Below are 17086 nucleotides of genomic sequence, written 5' to 3'. Positions count from 1 at the left end.
GGGAGGAAGCCTATAAAGAAAAAAAAATTCAACAACTAAAAAGGGGGGAATAAAACATAACACAAAGGCCAAAAGGGCTAAAAAAAATCATTGAGGCGAGGGGAGGGGAGAAGCAAGATCGAGGTGGGAGACCGCAGGATATAATAAAAAGCATGTTCCTTAAGGAGTCCTTTACATTACAATGGGGGAGGGAGGCAAACTTGGAGCTGACATCGAAGCAGATGGCCTTCCAAATCTGATCATAAGATCGGAGTTGGATGCCCATCTATAAAGATTGCATTCCATCCAAATATGGTTGATGATGGCACAAAAGGCAAGCTTTCCGACGATATCACAGATGGAAGAGAATGGTATCGGGAAGCTGATACCTAAAATGTTGTGAACTGATCCGAGGTTGATCAGTAGCAATATTGGATCGGAACAACCAGGTCAATATTGAAAATGTGGAATAGTGAGAATGATAACGGATTCAAGTGAGTAGACCTAAGATCAAGTTGTATGGGTGATTTAAGAGTAAAGAAAACAATTCATGACGTAAGAATGTGAGGATACATTATAGACCATTGAGGATCTAGATTATATGATCATTTAATATATGTCTGAGTATGTGAAGAAAGCATATGAAAGTTAAAGCATGATATCTGGAATTATGAAGATTTAAATTTTAAATTTGAGTAAACTGTGGATAATAGAACATTAGTGGAATACTAGGAAGACTTAGTATGCTTGAATGTAGTGAGAGGTCAAGCAACGTGAATAGAGGTATGGAAGTTTGATTGCATAAAGTCGAAAGCCCTAAAGTTGTGAAGCCAAGTAAATGATGGGATATCATCTTGGGTATATGGTGGAAGCTTTGAAATAAAAACAAAAGGGGGGAAATATATTATATTATGATTAATAGTTTGACTTGGGAGAAATGATATGGAAAATGGAATCCATAGGTATGGTTCTCGTAAAGTGAAAATAGTGAAATTGTGGATCAACTAATACAGAATTAGTTCGGAATTATAGGACTCTGTAAATCTTTACAGAGATTAGATCTAAGTACCCTGTGATGATACATGGGCAAGATAGGAATAATATTTCTATGTGAGAAGATATAACAGGGTTGATATTGGAAAGTGAGAAGTAGAGAGGTATGTTGATTTTGTAGTTCTCAAGGGACTAAGGACATGAATAGATAAGGGACCAGTTTGGCTAATGGATGTGTTAATGTGTGTTGTTGAGATCAGCCAGTACTACCTGTGGCCATGTTAGTAACACTGAGTGGAAGTTCGATGTTGCAACTCAGTGGATAGGAGTGGTATTAAGTGAATGTGATTGATACTCGACAACGAACAACCTTACAAATTTCGAGGAAGAAATTTTTGTAAGGAGGGGGGAAATTGTAACACCCTAAACTGGAAGTAGCTGACCTCAGTGTCAGGACCTAGCTGGCACAAGAGATAGGCTGCCTTGCAATGGATCCACTTGTACAGCAATAAGAGAGGGAAGTTTGGTAGATACATTAGTCAGGAAGAGGTATAAAATGGCCAACATAGAAGTGGAACCTGTTCCACATTGAGGGGACTCATAAGCCCAAAAGATAGGACAGTTGATGGACTGAAAAGGCTGCAACCGGCTGGCAGAATACTGAAAAGTGTTTTTCCTGTGTGGGGCCACATCCTTACACCCCCGAGCCTCACACTTACCCAATATGTAGAGGTCGTAATGTTGACCAAATCCAACCTAATAGGTCAGTATTTTGTGGGGCCCATAGGGGAATTAAATTTTAAATAGTTAGATGTTTTAAAAGTAGTTTTAAGAATTAATTTTAGGAATTATGCAATTCAGCCAAACAGGCCCTAGTGTAATGTGTTTCAGCCACTATAAATATATTCCATCCTCCCATTTACTTCATTTCAGCCTTTCACAAGCTGAAAACGTTGGGGAGAGGAGAGCAGAAGAAAGAAAGGAAAAAAAAGAAGCAGAAGAGGAGAAGAGGAGAAGAAGAAAGTCTGAAATTTTTGGGTTGCATAGGCTGCTGCTACTGCATGCTACTGATCCCTTCCACTGCTGCCTACCAAATTCTGCTACATGCTTGCTTTTGGACCTACTGCTGTTCTTGTAGCTGAACAGATCAAGTCTTTGTGCAAAACTATGCAAACAAGCTGAAAAAGGAGTTGTGCATGTGGCTTTTGTACGTGGCTGTTGTACCTACTGCTGCACCTGCAAAATTAAGGTAAGGAAGTGTTCTTTGATGACTGTACAGTAGGTATTTTACAGGTTAGAAATAGGTTCAGCCATGTATCCAAGGATGCAGCCACCCAGAATTGGGAATCTTGGACTGCATGTATCAGATTTGGCTGAATTTAGTTGTAGAGACTTGGGATGTGTGTTGTATGAATGCTGAATTTTCTGGAAGGGTAATAACATGTTAGGGTTATGGCTGCATGTGTAACTGTGAGATGAAATTGAGTTCATAAGCTGGGATTTAATTCCCTATAACTGAATCCTTGGTTTCAGAGTGGGTTTAGGGACCCAATTTGACTCTGACCCATCTTTGGGATCCTCGGATCTTAGGGCTTTTTCCATACAAGGATACTTTTGAGTCATTGAGGCTGGGAATGAAATATACATGCATGTAATTTTGGATTTAAGGTATACATGTACTACTGCTGTATTCTCTTGACTGAATTAGGAAGAAATTGCCCAATTCCTTCCCTGTAAATTATGAATTGTCCCTCTTGGGCTCAATTGGAACTGATGAATGGTACTACCATGTTTCTTATAATTTTTCAGCTTCATATGAGTGATGGATTAGATGGGATAAACCAATTGGATGAATTGGATATGTAGGTTGTCAATTTGGGGTTAAATTAGTGCAATTCCCTTTCTTAAAATATGAATCCCTAAATTAGTTGGCTGTGTGAGCTTAATTAGGGCTGTTATGTGAACAGTAATTATTTAATCATTTCTATTCAGCCTTAATTAAGAGGGAATGGTGAAGGGAGGAGCTCAGCTCTTAGTCTAGCAATTCCCAATTACTAAAATTATAGAATTTATGGAATTAGATGGGCTGAAATTAGCTTAAGGAATTGGAATGATTGGTGAGGTGTTTATTGACTCTAGAGGCATAAGAAAACACCACCTATGTTGTTGGGAATAATGGCCTTCGGCCTTGGGCACAATCTAAACAAAAAGTGACCAGCAAAAGCAATTCTGGTAGAATAAAATTCTGCAGAAATGACCCGCCGGTTGGGACAAGTGGCCAGCCGCTTGGAACCCGCTGGTTGAGCATTTTTAAGGCTGAATAGCTCTGTTTCTGCTGAACTATGCCCTGCTCCTTGTGGGTTATGTTCCTTGCTTACTTACCTAAAGTTGACCCTATGGGTAGGGATAGTTGGGGATTTTTCCCAAGGCTTTAGTTGGCTTAGTATAGGGACTGTTGAGGGTTATTTCGGTTCAGCATAGAACCTATAGTAAGTGATGTTAGGTGTCTTATATATATATATATATATATATACGTGCTTAACATGATTGTACACAATTAATATAGGAACCTAAATTACCTGACAAGGATGCGAAGTTGATTGCGGGGAATTCTATCGGACTTGTGATTTGGGTTTTGAGGTGAGTGGTGATTGTTTTATTTTACGGAGTGTTTCTATACTTTTATGTTTATGCCTGCTCATGTGGAATGTGATGATTATTGTGTTTCGGACATAGTTCGAAATTTCACGCTGAAATTTTTCTATTTCGGTTTTTTTTTTTTTTTTTTTTGTCGAAACGAAATAAGGCACGAAATGATATATGTACCAAATTTCAGTATCGTTTCGGTATCTCGCCAAAACGATACATTCCAAGGCTTATAACTACATAATTTCGGTCGTAATTTTGGTATTTCGGCTGAAATTTCGACTCTGCCTCGCCTGTCTCGGTGGTTTCGGTTCCATTTGCATATTTTGAAGGAAAAACAGTCCAACAAGCCTCTAATTAGCCACATCATCACACATTTTGACTTCTATTGGACTCCTACAAGAAGATCTACACATTCTAAGCTTAGGAAAGGTAATGTTCTTTCTCTAAAACCATTTTTTTTAAATAGTATATACATGTCGGATGCTTGTAGATTTTTTATATGTTAGACACTAGAGGCCGATCTATGACCTCACTGAGTCGAATTTTTTTTCTTTTTTTACATAAATATTTTTTTTATTTTTCTGGTTTAAAAATTCATTTTCCATTAACATAAATTGTTACTTTTTATGATAAATATTGCTTTGATGGATGTCAACTATATATATATGTTAGTCACCAATGGCTATTCTACGACTCCATTGGAGTGAAATTTTTTTCCAGCCAGTAATTATTTTTTAATTTTCAAAATATATGAAAAATAGATTAATATCTTGTTCTAGCAATGAAGCAAGTAAAATTTCCACAACAGTTCGATGGTTACTACCAAACAAAGGTGCAACTCTAAAACAATGTTATGTTCTAATATTTTTGCATTTTTATATTCTAAGCATGTTTATTAACCTTAAAATAAGCTACCCACCAAGTTTTAGGTCAAAATATGGTCGTTTGACCACCGAAACAGTCAACCGAAAAAAAAAATACACCATCTCGGCGAAATTTCTGTATTTCAGTGTTTTTTAACCCACCGAAACACTAAAACGAAAGTTAATTTCAAACCTTGGTTTTGGATTTATTTTATATAAAAATAATATATTGCACATGTGGCATGATTTCACCGACTTCAATGTGATCGAGGTTTTGTGGATGTGTAATATGATAGCTATGTGGTAATGGATGTAACATTGACGATCTGAGGCACGGTGTGGCCGAGGTTCTTTCCAGTACTGTGGGCTCAGAGGTTAGTGTTACAGTTATGGCTACAGATGTGTGATTGTATGCTATGTATGCTATGGATGCATAGAGATGCATATGGTTAGGATCACATTCCAGTGCTATAACCCCTTGCCAATAAGGGGTGAGATATTGGCTATCCCAGTCGGTGGTAAGTTGTGGAGGACTAATATGCTCTGATACGATGTACTGGAACCTAAAAGGGCACAACATAGTTCGACGTACTATACGAATGACTGTCAGACAATATGAGAGACCGATGAGGATGTGGGATTCCGGGACCATGGCTGTCAGGGGTCACTATTTAGGGGTTAGATGGGGGACTGAGGTTCTTTCCGGGACTGGATGACTCTTGCTTGCAATTAGCTTGTAACTCTGAGGCCCAACGTACTGGGAAGGGATACCACCTACATGGCTTATAGCACTTATACCCACATATTGAGACTAGTAATTAGAATGGATATTATTAATAAAATGGATCATGTGGCTGTGCATCTATGGATATTATTATGAGTGTGTTGGCATCATGATGTGTGTGCTTGCATGCTCACCCCTCACTGGGCTAGTGAAGCTCACCCCTCGTTGATTACTCATTTTAGATGGTGGAACCAGTGCTGAGGTAGGATTGGATTTCAGCGGAGGTTGTGAGGTTGTGTCTGCGTGACACCGGGATGCTAATGGACTTCACTTCTATTATTCAGATATTCCTTTTGATGTATATATTTATGAGATGTGTAATAAGTAAAATTGTGACTTGTAGTTGTATTCAGATATTGGATTTATATAATGTAATTTATCACTTCAGTACACCACCAGTAATAATTGTATGATTTTAATAGCGTACTCTGATTTTAGGTACTGCATCTGTGATCCTGGAGGGTTAGGCTGACTGGATATGGGTGTCCAGTGCCTCATACCTTGACCAATTTGAGCCAGGGTGTGACATTGAGTGCCTTAGGGTCAAGTTTAGTTTGAGCAGATTTATTAACATAAATATAAAAAACACACCCAAATAACTTAAGGGGAAGAGAGAAAGCAGAAGCCTAGGGGGACAAAATGTCCATAGGAGATTTGGAACCAAGAAGTTTTGTAACACCCTAATCTGATATTTATGCCCCTACTTATAGACAGGCAAAAAGAAAGAGCAGAGAAAGCCAATACTGGTATGGTTGGCAGCTATGGAGTTCCAAAAAGGCAGAAGTGACCACACCTGTTCCTGTTCACTTGCCAATATAACTGGGGAACTCATCAGGAAGTGTGGACAAAGAGGTAAATTTAATTATAAGACTCAGTATAGCAGAAAAAAAAAAGGGGTGTGACATGAGGACTTCCCAGGGAGTCACCCATCCTAGTACTACCCTCACCCAAGCAAGCTTAACTACGGAGTTTTGATGGGATCCGGTGCATTAGTGCTGGTATGATCGCACCCAAACCTGTAGGTCCAAAACCAGCCAGTTTTGCCTGGCAAAATGTATTTTTCAGGTTTCTACACGATGGAGCCCACACCGCTACTATACAAATCCCCATTATGCCCCTATGTTAAGAAGCCTAAATGAAGTATGAAAAGTATAATAGTAAATGAATGTGGGAAATAAATTATTAATTTAACCAAATGTTAGCTATTTAATAATATATATATAAGAAATAAAGCTAAGGCCAGCCAGTCTGTTTGGGCACCTCACCCAAATCGTGGCTGTTGTAATAGTAAGGAGAAAAAGAAAGGAAAGAGAAGAAGAAAAAAAGAGGAGGAAGAGGAAGAAAGAGATTCTTCACCTGAGGCTACTTCTAGACCAGAACTGCCCACAGGTGAGTCCTATTCCTCAATATAGTGAAGTAATTTTGTCGTTCAAGTCAATTAGGTGACCAGGGTTTAGGGCTATGCAAAATTGGGGACTTTTAGGGAATCCCTGTGAACTGAGAAGCTGCCCAGTAGAGAAAGCCCTAATTTTTGTGGGCTATTGGGGACCCAAACGGAGGAAACCCTAACCTTACTAAACCCTAAAGTCTAAGAATTTTCCTATTTCAATAATAAATCATACTGTTAAGGCTGGAATAGAGATTTCTTGGTAGAAATTCTGTCAAATCCCTAAGAACAGAATTTTGGTTTAGTAGGATGTGGAATTTAGTAAGGGTTCAATGAATTTTTTTTTTTTTTTTAAACTTCTATTACAAGTTTAGTTAGAGATGGAACACCAAATCTGTGATTTAAAACACCTGTATTCTATCCCTAATTAAGTGATTAACTTAGGTAATTGCTTCAGTTCCAAAGAAATTTCCTCTATTTATGATAAACTCTAAATTTTTGTAAAACTGAATATACAACTTAAGAGTTGGACAATTTGAACTCAGAAATGGGTCAAATTGGAATTCCATTTATTCTCTATTGACCTCTTGAATGCAACAGAATTGTGGAAGAGGGTTAAACCCAATTTAAGACACATCTATTTGTAGATCAGCAGAGGCAGAGTCGAATTCTGCAGAAGAAAAAAAAAAAGGGGAATCGGTGGGTCCTGATCGGCCAGCCGATTGCTGCCCAGCCAACCTGCCGGTTGGGATTTCAGAGGCCAAATCCCTATTATGGATGGTTTGTAAGCCCTGAACCCAGCATTGGGACCTGTAGACATAATATTCCAATAGAAATGGACCCTATTGAAAGAAAGTAGTAGGGAATCTGTAGTTTTGAGTAGACTGCCAGTGTGACCAGAATTTCCCAACCAGATGTGGGACCCACTAGTGGTTTCCCTTCACGTGACCCAGTAGTACGGGAAACTGGAAACCCTAACTTTTCAGTGAAAAGCAATCATAGCTCAATTGAATTTAGGAATTGGGGTGACGTACTTAGACAACTGGGGTAGGATTGTAAGATTTATTCTAAAAATAATTATTTAATTATCTGTGAAATAGGAAATATAAGTTGCAGGGAGGAAATATATTTGAATTGGGAACTAGGATTTCAGGAAATTGGACACCAAGGTGAGTGGGTGCCCTAATTTATTTTATGGAGTGCTTGTTATTTTTATTTTATGCTTGTAACTCCTCTTGTACCTCATGCATGTTGTTGTGTGAATTATTCTTATAATTACTGACCTAATGGATTTGGGAATGGAAAGAAGGTAAGACAGGTAAGATGGGACACTGGCAGGTGCCCAATGATTGTTGTATATACGTGATGAATGGGTGATGGATAGTTATGCATCATGTAGAACTGTTGGGTTAGGTATCATTACCCCAGTGCTACAACCCCTTGTCAGTAAAGGGATAGGTACTGACTAATCCTGACCCATGGCTGCCGGATCAGTAGTACACTTCAGTGGTATGATGTACTGTACCTAGAGACGGATAGCAACAGGAGACGACGTACTGTACACTTGACTGCCCGAGGTTACTAGCTTAGGGGTTAGTTGGGGGACCGAGGTTCTTTCCAAGACTGGCTGACTCCTGTCTACAACAAGCTTGTATTCTTGAGGCCCAACGTACAGGATAGGGAATACCACCTATGTTGCGTAGCACTATACCATTGATTCCAAGACTTATTAATGGAATAGGAAGTAATGTAATGTTAAATGAACTCATATGCATCATATAAGGTGTGGAGCATGCATTGCATCATTTGTTTTGTTTTTGCTTGCCTGCCCCCACCCCCTCACTGAGCATGACATGCTCACCCCTTTTATTTAATTTTCTAGATGACGAGGCCAGTGTTTTGCCGACTTCCAGCTCTGCTTATAAGATAGTGGCTTGGGATCACTTGGCCCATTTTTCAGAGAATGAGATCGGCCATGGACCCAATTGTGAATGTGAAGACTGTGCCGTTGGAGGCCAGTTCTTCTGAGGAATAGGAAAGACTATTCCTATGTCTTTTGTGTATATATTTCTACTGATGCAAACCCTTATGTATATAGTCTACTACTGAGATATTGTATACTGTGTAATATTCTCTTTTTGTAAGGTATGTAACTCACCTAGATAATTGTAAATATATCTTATCACTTAGTTGGCAATGGAGCTTATGTAAAATATCTTATTGTTGGACTGTACATGTAGATCTTTAGTAGTGTAATTGTGGTGTTATGATCTGTCCTATTCTAGATCCTAGGGAAACAGGCTAACTGGATACAGTGAGGTGTCTAATGCCTCATGCCTTGGCCTATTGGAGGTAGGGTATGACAGAGTGGTATTAGAGCTAAGACTTGGGAAAAAGTATCATAACCCACAAGACCTTAGGATATCTAGTGTCATAGGATTTAATAAATAAAAGCTTCAAGATAAAAACATCAAATTTAGGGAAACATTGTTTATGGTAATTAAAGATATCTGATTGAGAAGGGATGAAATATTGTATTTAAACTATGAATGTATGTGCACTCTTAGTTAGATACCAAGACACTAATTCTATGTGAAGCATGTCATATGACTCATTCTTGCTGAATATATGTTGAGCTTTTGGGAATTAATTAATTAATTATTTTATAGGAATTCCCAAAAATGCCACCAAGGCATGCTCAACCTCAGTATAAGCTACGACCAAGGAAGAGGGGTCAGGTTGCTAGAGCTACCCATCATGTGCCAATAGAGGAAGAGGCAGGAAGCAAGACTGCAACTGGGGCGACCTTACCCATACATGCATCCACCTTGGCAGCAGCAACATCTGTGCCACCACCTACACCACCAGTGATCACAACACAAGATGTGGTAGTCATTGTAACAAATATGATGCAAGGGATACAAAAAGGGCTGCAGCAAACCATACAACAAAATATGCAGCAACAACAACAACAACAAAGGGCAATGGTTGAAGAATTGGCCACTGCCATATATGCCAAGGAATCACCAACAAACCATGTATCTATGGCACCACCCCCACCAGCCCTTACAGCTCCTGCTTCCAATCCTCTATTTGCATCTGGAGTTCTAATCACTGCTCAGACTATTAGTGGACAAGCATCCCAAGCAGCACCAACTATGGGAACATTTACAAGGCAATAGACTCCAGGAACCCCTCCAGCAGTATGGACTGATACCAGCAAGTTGATGGAAAAATTTCAGAAGTATCAGCTTCCATATTTCAGCGGGGCGACACATGATCCATTGGCTCCTGCCAAGTGGATAGAAGGTGTAGAAAAGGCTTTCTCAGTTTTGGGCTGTAATGATGAGGGGAAGATTGTGTGCTACTTACCAGTTGCAGAATGAAGCTCATGCATGGTGGAAAGCTACCAGACCCAATACTGTTAGTAATACATCCACATCCCACTTGGGAACAGTTCATTAAAGTCTTCTACGGAAACTACTTTCCCAAAAGTGTGTGAGATAGGAAAGAATCTGAGTTTATGGCATTGGTACAAGGGCCCAAATCAGTGCCAGAGTATCAGCAGTAGTTTGAGGCATTGTATTATTTTGCACCTGAGCATATAAAGAATGACAGAGCAAAGGCCAAAAAGTTTGAGAAAGGGCTAAGATCCAACATTGCGCAATGTTGGTTGCACACCGGCTTCAAACTTATGCTGAAGTGGTTCAAATTGCTAAGTCAATTGAAGATAAGCAGAGGGAGAACTACCAGGTCCAGGCAGTCAGGAAAGCCAAGACAGCAGGAACTATAAGACAATTTGGGAAGTTTGTGAAAGGAGCTACATCAACTGCTACTTTTCCTAGGAAGACTTGACTCAAGTCAAGCATCTACCCAATCCCGGCCAGCAACCACCACTACCCAGCCTCTATCCATGAGGTGCTATGTGTGTCAATAGCCAGGACACTTGGCTAGATTTTGTCCCCAGAGAAAGCCAAGAGAGCCACATGTGACTTCATCATCAGCATCCAATAAGAAGCCATAAGCATCTGGGAAGGTATTTGCATTAATAGCTGAGGAAGCTGAGATTGCTCCTAGGGTTGTGACAGGTACAATATTAGGGCCCGTTTGATAACGTTTCAAGAAAAACGTTTTTGCCATTTCTGTGTCCAGAAACGGCAGAAACAGAACAAAAAGCATTTGATAAAACTGTTTCGTTTCACTTGATTTTGCAGTTTCTGGAAATGACTCGTGGCCATTCTTTTGCTGGTTACTATCGACTTCTAGAAACATGACTTATCAAACACCTTCAATTCCGTTTATGTTTCTAGAAACAGAAATTTATGTTTCTGCGGTTTCTTAAAACAGAAACGACAGAAACGTTATCAAATGGGCCGTTAGTTTCCACAATACCAGCATTTGTACTGTTTGACTCTGGTGCATCTCATTCTTTTATGTCTTTCACATTCTGCTATAAGAATGGGGATAGATTCGAAAAAGCTAGCACATAAGTTGATGGTTAGTACACCCACTAGGTTTATAATGGATTTAGAGAATGTGTATGAGCCATGTGTGATTCAAATATGTGGTCGAGATATAATAACTCATTTTATTTGCATAGATATGAAGGATTTTGATGTGATAATGGGAATGGACTGGTTGTCAGCATACCAAGCTTGTGTACGCTGTGTAGAGAAGAAGATATTGTTTAGACCTCGGGATGGAGATTACTGCACATTCCAAGGGCATAGGAGAGACAAGGCTAAGAAATTGTTAATCTCTACCATCCAAGTTCAGAAATTATTAAAAGAAGGATGTGAAGCCTATTTGGCATGTGCCAGGGATACTACCAAGAAGACTACAACACTAGAAGAGTTGGAAGTGGTAATGTCATAACTTATAATTACTAAATACATGATTTCAAATGAAACCCACATTTTTTTTCCCCAAAGAAGTGAGGGTTTCAAATTTTTTTTCATTTCTTAGATCTACTCAAATATATTGGTCCACACTTTGTTGATTTTTTATATGTTCTTTAAAAACATTTAATCTACAACTTCTATAAAAAAATTTAATTTTTCTAAATAGTTTGTATTTTTTTTTTTTCGAAAATTAATTAGAAATTAAGAAAAATACTAAAAAAATATAATTTTTATAAAATTCAGTTCATTTTAGTTTAAAATATATATATATATATATATAATTTACTTGGCCAATGACCATAATGTAAAATTAGATGCACAATTTTTTCCAAAAAAAGTGTGCATTTCAAGTTTATGTAAATTTGGAAAAATACAAAAAAATCTTTTTTTTTTCTTTGGATGCATCTCATTTTAGTTTCTAAAAAAAATGCTATTATGTACTAAATACTAAATCAATAAATATGCATATTAAGATTCATTCTGTATCTTTGTAGGAAGATGGCGCCTAAAGAACGGACTAGGGATATTGGATGGGCAACAGTTGAGAAAGTACAAGGCAATAGGTTGTGTACAAAATGCAATTACTGTGATACTATCCACCTAGGAGCTGGAATTACCAGACATAAACAACATTTGGCTGGAGGATTTTCTAATGTTGCCAAATGTAACAAGTGCCCAGGTGAAATAAGCAAAGAAATGAGGAAGCACTTAAGGGGAAGTAGAGATAAAGCAAAAAAAGTTGTTGAAGAAGATGATAGATTGGTTGAGAATCTAAGGGATCATAAGGATTATGAAGGATCTGATATGGAGGCAGAGGATGAAGATCAACAGCTTGCACGAGCGATGCATATTTCAAGGGAGGAAGCAAAAGAAAAACAATGAATAGCAGAACAGCTGAGAAGAAGTCAATTTGTAGGACCTAGGCGTGGTGGCCCGCTGATTTATGAACAAGGTTCTGGCTCTAGAAGTCGTCCAAGTGTAGATATTGGAGGCACTGTGAAGGCCATGTTTGACAAATTTGCCTCCAGTGGTAAAGGTAAGGGGAAAAGGAGCCCAGAAATTAGAGATATGAGAGATGCACTATATAAACATTATGATGAAGGGCAACAAAGGATTGAAGAGGCTTTCCAACCAAAAACAGTGAATAAGAAAATTGGAAAAGCTATCTCTAGGTGGTTCCACAGTTCTATGATTCCACCTCACAAAGCTAAAGATCCGTACTTCAAGGCTATGGTCAAGGAGATTCAGTAGTAGATGGGAAAAACTATTCAAGACCTAATCACCTCAACAAAGTTTTGGGAAAGGATATACCAATTTACTAAGATTATGCAACCACTATTTGTGATACTTAAAGTAGTTGACGGTGACAAGGCATAGACGATGGGAAATATAGTGTATTATATGGAAGTTGTCAAACAAAAGATAGAAGAGGAGAACCCAAAGTCATTTAAGGCATTTTTGAAGATTATAAATCATCGATGGGAAAATAATTTGTTTCAAGACCTTCATCGGGCAAGTATTTTCTCAATTAAATTTATAAGTTACTTTATTAGTAATTTAATATATTTAATTGTTAATAATACGTGATATGTAACAATGTCAATGTGCAGCCTATTATTTGAATCTGGATCTGCACTACAAGAACAATTTAAGGTTTAGGAAAGATTTGATGGAATCTTTGAAGGATGTTATCAACAAGTTAGCTCCTAATATTGATTCGGCCAAAGATGCAGTTGAAGATGTTAGTAGTCTACTAAACTTACATATTAAATCATTGATTAATATTTAATACATTGAGTGGCATATTAATTGTTAATACATGTATAGGTGAAGTACTTCCGAGAGGCCACTCAAAGGTTTGCTGATCATTTAGCTATCCTTGTATTTCAAATTTATTTCAAACTCCTAATGTTGCAATTATCTTTGTACAACTGATTGGTGGATGAACTATGGATGGAGCGCTCCAAACTTGAGGCCAATCGCAATGAAAATATTATCATGCACGACATCCTCAAGTGGTTGAGAACGTAACTGGAGTACATTCGAATTGATACACACCAAACCTCGGAATCGTCTGAGTTATAAGAAGCTGGAGAAGCTAGTGTATGTGCACTACAATATGAAATTGAAGATGAAATATTTAGAATTGGAGAAATCAGGGGATAATATTGATGTCAACCCAATTGACATCAACCACATACTTGGCGAGGAAGATCTAGTTAGGGGATGGATTGAGGAGACTGAAAATGCTTTAGTGTTGGACAAATTATCTGAAGATCGACGAGAAACCACACCTGATCCCATTATAGATGACCTCATTAGAGATATAAATGAAGATTTTTAAAATATTGTTGATGATGAAACCCAAGCACCATCAACTATGGAAGAAGATGATGATAGCTCCAATGATGGCGATATTAGGAGGATGAGATTAGGTGCTACATATAGTGTAACTCAACCAGATAGTGATGATGATCAAGACAAGGATGGTGCTGCTACTGCTGCTGATGATGATGATGATGATGATGGTAATGATGATGATGGTGGTGGTGGTGGTGGTGGTGGTGGTGGTGGCCAAACTTATGTACCACTACATTTCACAGAGGAGGCTGCATTTACACATACAACCCAAGATAGTCATCATGGTGCTCGCACACAACCAAAGTCTTATAGTCGGAGGGGTAGGCGATCCCACAATCCGAGCGCTACTGATGCATTGATGAGTAGCATGGAGTCAATGTGCATTAGTTCAGAGCTTGTTGGTTCCTCATCCAGACATGGACACCATATATCTTCAAACGCATCTTCAGCCTATGGATATGGGACTTATGCAGGACAATCATTTGCCAATCCAAAGTAGAACAGAAGTTCAGATCATGCTGGTTCCTCATCCGGACACGAACACGGACACCATGTATCTTTAGGTGCTTCTTCAGGCTATGGATATGGGACTTATGCAGGACCAACATTGGCCACCCCTGAGCAGTACAGAAGATTCTACAATGAATGGGAGACCCACTACCATAAATATTTCAACTGGGGTAAATATTGTGCCTATATTCGACAAGTGCAAAACATCATTGTAGTTGCTCCAATTGAAGAAGGTCCTAGCTAAGAATTTGAACCACCACGACACTCTTCACGGCTCTCATCACAGTGGCAATGGCAATGAGAAAAGAAAAAAGTTTAAGAAACTCAAACCTTATCATTTTGAACATTTTCAACTCAATATATTTGTCTATCAATACGATACCCTCTACTTAAGTATTTATGCATTCTACATGTTATATATAGCTTTTTTTAACTGTTTTTTATGCAAAAGTGTATAAAAATGTGTTCCCTATCCATTTATGTACGTATCTTTAGCGTATCTTAGCATATCTCTGATACGATACGATACCCTCCGATACGTATCTTAATTTTGACCGACCGATACGACGACCGATACCGATACTTTAATCCTGTAATTTTTTAAAAAAATAATTTTTTGAGGTGGTTTTGTTCCAAAGTTGCAGCTAACCATTTTTCTCTCAAACTAAAGTGGAAATGAAGGTTGGGAATAAGGATTTTACAATTATGGGACAACTACAAACCTTGGATTCTTATTACGATACTCTCAATTTATTGTTTATTCATAATACATGTTATATATAGCTTTTTTTTAACTATTTTTTTATGTAAAAGTGTATAAAAAAGTGTTTCCTATCCATTTCTGTGCGTATTTTTAGCGTATCTTAGCGTATCTCTAATACGATACAATACCCTCCGATACGGATCTTAATTTTGGCCGACCAATATGACGACCAATACCGATACTTTAATCCTTGATTCCATGATATGTTGGATTAGTTTGTCATAATGTCTATAGATGATATTTTGATTTACTCCAAAAGTAAAGAAGATCATGCAATTCACTTAAGGTATGTGTTGCAAAGACTAAGGGAGAAGCAGTTGTATGCTAAATTTAGCAAATGTGAATTTTGGATGTCACAGGTGAATTTCTTGGGGTATATTGTGTCTATAAGAGGTATTAAAGTTGATCCTAGAAAAGTTAAAGTTGTGTTAGATTGGGAGTCACCAAAGAATGTCAGTGAAATTCAAAGTTTTCTAGGTTTGGCAGGTTATTATAGAAGATTCATTGAGAATTTTGACTGGATTTCTACCCCTATGACTCGGTTGACCAGAAAAGGAGTTAAGTTTGAATGGACAGAGGAGCGTGAAAACAGTTTTCAAGAGTTGAAGAACCGATTAGTAACAGTGTCACACCCTACCTCCAATAGGCCAAGGCATGCAGCACTAGACACCTCGCCATATCCAGTCAGCCTGTTTCCCCAGGATCTAGACTAAGGCAGATCATAACACCACAATTACACTACTAAAGATCAGAGTTCATATATACATGCACAGTCCAACAATAAGATATTTTACATAAACTCAAGTGCCAACTGCCAACTAAGTGATAAGATATATTTACAATTATCCAGGTGAGAGTTACATACCTTACAAAAAGAGAATATTTATACAATTTACAAAATCTCAATAGCAGACTATATACATCAGAGTACGCATCAGCAAATATATATATACATAAAAAGACAAAGGTATAGTCTATCATATTCCTCAGAAGAACTGGCCTCCATAGGCATAGTCGTCACATCCACAGTCGGGTCCATGGTCAGTTTCATCCTCTGAAATATTGGCTAGGTAATCCATAGCCATTGTCTCATGATCAAGGCTGGCAGTTGGCCAAACACCGGTCTCGTCATCTAAAAAAGTAAATAAAGGGGGTGACCACGTCATGCTCAGTGAGGGGGTGGGGGCAAGCAAGCAAACACAATACAAATGATGCAATACGTGCTCCACACCTTATATGATGCTCATGAGTTCATTTAACATTACACTACTTCCTAGTCCATTACTAAGTCTGAAATCAAAGGTATAGTGCTACACAACGTAGGTGGCATTCCCTACCCTGTACGTTAGGCCTCAGGAATACAAGTTCATTGTAGGCAAGAGTCAGCCAGTCCTGGAAAGAACCTCAGTCCCCCAACTAACCCCTAGGTTAGTAACACCGGGCAGTCAAGTGTATAGTACCTCATACCCTGTTGCTATCCATCTCTGGGTATAGTACGTCATACCATGGAAGTGTATTGCTGATCAAGCAGCCACAGGTTGGATTAGTCTGTACCTATCCCCCTACTGACAAGGGGTTGTAGCACTAGGGTAATGATACCTAACCCAGCAGTTCTACATGATGTATAACTATTCATCACCCATTCATCACATATATACAACAATCATTGGGCACCTGCTAGTGTCCCATCTTACCTATCTTACCTTCTTTCCATTCCCAAATCCATAATGTCTTTAATTACAAGAATAATAATAATGCACACAACAACATGCATTAGGTACAAGAGAGATACAAGCATAAAATAAAACTAACGAACACTCCATAAAGGAATTTGGGACCATTCGAGATTCTGAATTGAATTGGCCAGACAGCTTAGAGATTAGCATTGTCTTCAGA

At 38.4% G+C, this 17086-nt stretch overlaps 1 protein-coding gene and 1 non-coding gene across 3 annotated transcripts in view; both read right to left on the bottom strand.

The window, feature by feature from the left end:
* Positions 1 to 17086, bottom strand: part of LOC122088873 (beta-hexosaminidase 3) — an 84155-nt gene that overhangs the window by 13265 nt on the left and 53804 nt on the right. The gene's annotated exons all lie outside the window — the stretch shown is intronic.
* On the bottom strand, positions 6162 to 6280 carry LOC122090189. The gene has a single exon (XR_006143432.1). It is a non-coding gene; the product is annotated as a 5S ribosomal RNA (ribosomal RNA).

Source organism: Macadamia integrifolia, chromosome 9 (genome assembly GCF_013358625.1).
Source record: "Macadamia integrifolia cultivar HAES 741 chromosome 9, SCU_Mint_v3, whole genome shotgun sequence".
Taxonomy (NCBI): domain Eukaryota; kingdom Viridiplantae; phylum Streptophyta; class Magnoliopsida; order Proteales; family Proteaceae; genus Macadamia; species Macadamia integrifolia.
Note: the sequence above shows the minus strand (reverse complement) of the source record. Positions and strands in the feature narration are given on the sequence as shown.